Genomic DNA, 4,776 nt, shown 5'->3' on the forward strand with positions numbered 1-4,776 from the left:
CTACGTCTACACCCACCTTTGGTAACGCCATGCTCTGTGCCTAGCAGGTCATGGGTGTCTCCATCCCAACCCGGCATCTCCGCCCTCTAGGGTGGGAACAGAGTGTTCCAGGCTGGGGAAACCGTGCAATGGCCTGGCTGGCCAACCACATTCAATTACTGGAGAGAAGGGGAGAGGAGGCGCGGGGCCGATCCTGCAGGTTAGAAACTTTGTACGGGGCAGCTTTTGCGTCCCAGGAGAGCAGCCAGGGAGTCCCTCACCATCTCCCCCGGCCCCCGGAGCGGGCAGGCCGTGGCACACTCTTGGTGCTCAATAAATGCTTGCACATTTCAAGCCAAGGCCCCGAGACTGAACGAAGACATGGTCTTTGCTGCCCCCTGCTGGTAGCTGGGGCGAAAGCACCGGGAAAGTCAAGAAAGTGAATTTTTTTTTTTTTTTTGAAACAAGAGTCTCGTTCTGTCCGCCCAGGCTGGAGTGCAGTGGTGAGAACTCGGCTCACTGCAACCTCCGCCTCCCGGGTTCAAGCTAGTCTCCTGCCTCAGCCTCTCGAGTAGTTGGGATTACAGGCGCGCGCCAACACGCCCGGCTAATTTTTGTATTTTTAGTAGAGACGGGGGTTTCGCCATGTCGGCCAGGCTGGTCTCGAACTCCTGACCTCAAGTGATCCGCCCGCCTCGGCCTCCCCAAGTGCTGAGATTACAAGCGTGAGCCACCGCGGCCGGCCAAAAAATGTATTTTTAAGGGTTGATTTGAAAACTGCAGTGCTTTCTACGGACCAGGAAGAGCTTTATAAATATTAACCCTTTGCGGGCTGGATTAGCCTCATTTTCCAGAGAGATAAACTGATCCCCAGAGGATTCAGCTGCTGGTTCAAAGTCCCACAGCTATGAGATGTTATAACCTGGTCTCAAAATCTGGAATAGTATGATTCTAGACTCAAGCATTATGCTCTTCGTGCATTTATTCATAGTAAGCAGGCGTCATGTGCCAGGCAGCAGGGAATACAAAAACAAAATCCCGCCATGTGTAAGGGCTCATGCCTGTAATCCCAGCACTTTGGGAGGCCAAGGCAGGAGGACTGCTTGAGCCCAGGAGTTCAAGATGAACCTGGACAACATAGTGAGACCCCATCTCTATAAAAAAAATATTAAAAAAATTAGCCAGGTGTGGTGGCATGCATCTGTAGCGCCAGATACTTGGGAAGCTGAAGCAGGAGGATTGCTTAAGCCCAGGAGTTGGAGGCTGCAGTGAGCTGATTGTGCCACTGCACTCCAGCCTGGGTGACAGAGGGAGACCCTGTCTCCAACATAAAAACAGGCTGGGCGTGGTGGCTCAAGCCTGTAATACCAGCACTGTGGGAGGCTAAGACGGGCAGATCAGCTGAGGTCAGGAGTTGGAGACCAACCTGGCCAACATGGAGAAACCTCATCTTTAGTAAAAACTAGCCAGGTATGGTGGCATGCATCTGTAGTCCCAGCTACTTGGGAGGCTTAGGCAGGAGAATTGCTTAAACCTAAAAGGTGGAGGTTGCAGTGAGCTAATATCGCACCTCTGCACTCCAGTCTGGGAGACAGAATGAGACACTGTTTCAAAATAAATAAACAGGCCAGGTATGGTGGCTCACACCTGTAATCCCAGCACTTTGGGAGGCTGTGGCGGGCGGATCACGAGGTCAGGAGTTTAAGACCAGCCTGGCCAACGTGGTGAAACCCCGTCTCCCCTAAAAATACAAAAATTAGCTGGGCGTGATGGCTTATGCCTGTAGTCTCAGCTACTCAGGAGGCTGAGGCAGGAGAATTGCTTTAACCTGGGAGGTGGAGGTTGCTGTGAGCCGAGATCATGCCATTACACTCTAGCCTGGATGCAGAGACTCTGCCTTAAAAAAATAATTAATTAAATTAGAAAGAAAACCCATAAACACAAAGCATTTACACTTACTGTGAACTCATCTTATTCCGTGATGAAACCTGAAAGATTGTGTCGAGTAGACAGACATCAAACAAGCCAGCTCATACATGAGCAGGGGGTTATAACTGTGATCCCTGCAGTGAATGAGAAGGGAGGGGAACTGAGTCAGGGGTTAACAGGGCACAGGTTCAAATCCTGGCTCCACCATGTTCCAACTGTGTGGCCTTGGGCTCACCTCTCCACAAATCTGCTCCTGTGTTTTCTCATCTGCAAAGTGAGAATCACAGTTGAAACCCAGGTTGCTGGTTGGTTGTGTTGAGGACAAAAAGAGTTAATCCCAAGCTGCACACAGTAGGCGCTCAATACATGTAAGGCTTTATTGTGTGACTGTAGCGTGCTTTGGGGGAAAGGAAGCTACCAGGGTTGTAAAGAGTAAATTTATGCAGTGGGCACAGTGGCTCACGCCTGTAATCCCAGCACTTTGGGAGGCCCAAATGGGAGATTCGCTTGAGCCCAGGAGTTCAAGACCAGCCTGGGGAATATAGTGAGACCCTGTCACTACAAAAAAAAAAATAAATAAAAGAATAAGCTGAGTGTGGTGACATATGCATTTGTAATCCCAGCTATTCTGAGGATCTCTTGAGCCCAGAATTTCAAGGCTGCACTGAGCTAGGATGGCACCACTGCACTCCATCCTGGGCGACAGAGCGAGACCCTGTCTCAAAACAGTCTCAAAAAACTCAAAAGTCTGTATGATCTCTCTCTCTCTCTTTTGGATCACACGCTGGGAAAAACCAGCCACCATGCTGTGAGGATGCTCAAGCAGCACCATGGAGGTTCACACACGGTGAAGAGCTGAGGCCTCCCACTAGCAGCCACGTGAGGGCGCCAGCTTGGGAGCGGCTCCTCCAGCTCTGGTCAAACCTTCACATGCTGCTGAGACTTGATAATGAAAAAAAAAAAAAAAAAAAAAAAAGAAAAAAGAAAAACCTTCAGATGTGGCAGCCCCGGTGACAGTTTGACTGCAAGCTCATGAGAGACCGTGAGCCAGAACCACCCAGCTAAATCAGTCCTGGACTCCTGACCCACAGAAATGGTGCAGGTCAGATAATAACGTGTGTTTTAAGCTGACAGATTGGGGGGTGGGTAAAGTGTCACGCAGCAACAGCTAATGGATGCGCCCTGTATGCCACTTACCCTATGCCTCAGATGAGCACTTACATCATAGCTGGTGTTCCTCTGCCCTAAGCACACCCTTGATCATTCTTCTTTTTTTTTTTTTTTTTTTAAACAGAGTCTTGCTCTGTTGCCAGGCTGGAGCGCAGTGGTGTGATCTCCGCTCAATGTAACCGTCACCTTCTAGGTTCAAGCGATTCTCCTGCCTTGGCCTCCCAAGTGGGTGGGACTACAGGTGCACGCCACCATACCCAGCTAATTTTTGTATTTTTAGTAGAGACAGGGTTTCACCATATTGGTCAGGCTGGTCTTGAACTCCTGGACTCAGGTGATCCACCTGCCTTGACCTCCCAAAGTGCTGGGATTACAGGCCTGAGCCACTGCCCCTGGTCACTTTTATTTTTATTCTTTCAGACGGAGTCTTGCTCTGTTGCCAGGCTGGAGTGCAGTGGTGTGATCTACCTCCCAGGTTCATGTGACTCTCCTGCCTCAGCTTCCCGAGTAGCTGGGATTACATAGTGTGGAGTCCACACTATGCCGGGCTTAGTTTTGTATGTTTAATAGAGACGGAGTTTCACCATGTTGGCCAAGCTAGTCTTGGACTCCTGACCTCGGGTGAGCTAACTACCTCGGCTTCCCAAAGTGCTGGGATTCCAGGCAGGAGCCACTGTGCCCTGCCAGAATTGGTGTATTTTAAGGGCGCACATTCTAAATGTTTAACAACGCTGGGTTAAATTTTAAAAGTGCTGGGCACAGTGGCTCACACCTATAATCCCAGGACTTTGGGAGGCCAAGGCGGGCGGATCACGAGGTCAGGAGATCTAGGCCATTGTGCCTAACACGCTGAAACCTCAGCTCCACTAAAAATACAAAAAATCAGCCAGGCATCGTGGCAGGCGCCTGTGATCCCAGCTACTTGGGAGGCTGAGGCAGGAGGATCACTTGAACCTGGGAGGCGGAGGTTGCAGTGAGCCAAGATCATGCCACTGTGCTCCAGCCTGGGAGACAGAGCAAGACTCTGTCTAAAAAGACAAAAAAAAAAAAAAAAAAAGTAAAGCTTAAATTGGCCTATTTCAAACTATAAAATTCTCATCTAATACATTTGATTTGGGCCACTGCACAGCAGCTGAAGAGAATGCCAGAAAGCCAGGGTTCAAGTACTGCTGTGCGGCCTCAGGGAGGTCCCTTAACCTCTCTGGGCTTTTACTAACTTGTACGGTGGGGATAGCATTAGCGGAACTTACCTTAGGGAGTTGGGGCAGATTAAATGAGTTGAGTCATATAAATTGCTTAAAGTAGGCCAGGCACAGTGGCTTACACAGGTAATCCCGGCATTTTGGGAGACGAAGGCCGACCGATCACCTGAAGTCAGGAGCCTGAGACCAGCCTGGTCAACATGGTGAAACTCCATCTGTACTAAAAATACAAAAATTAGCTGGGTGTGGTGGCAGGCGCCTGTAATCCCAGCTACTCAGGAGGCTGAGGCAGGAGAATCGCTTGAACTCGGGAGGCGGAGGTTGCAGTGAGCCCAGATTGTGCCATTGCACTCCAGCCTGGGCAACAGAGTGAGACCTTGCCTTAAAAAAAGTGTATATAGCCGGGCGCGGTGGCTCAAGCCTGTAATCCCAGCACTTTGGGAGGCCGAGGCGGGTGGATCACGAGGTCAAGACATCGAGACCATCCTGGTCAACA

Source organism: Sapajus apella, unplaced genomic scaffold (genome assembly GCF_009761245.1).
Source record: "Sapajus apella isolate SASKATOON/1434 unplaced genomic scaffold, GSC_monkey_1.0 scaffold77, whole genome shotgun sequence".
NCBI classification, from domain to species: Eukaryota; Metazoa; Chordata; class Mammalia; order Primates; family Cebidae; genus Sapajus; species Sapajus apella.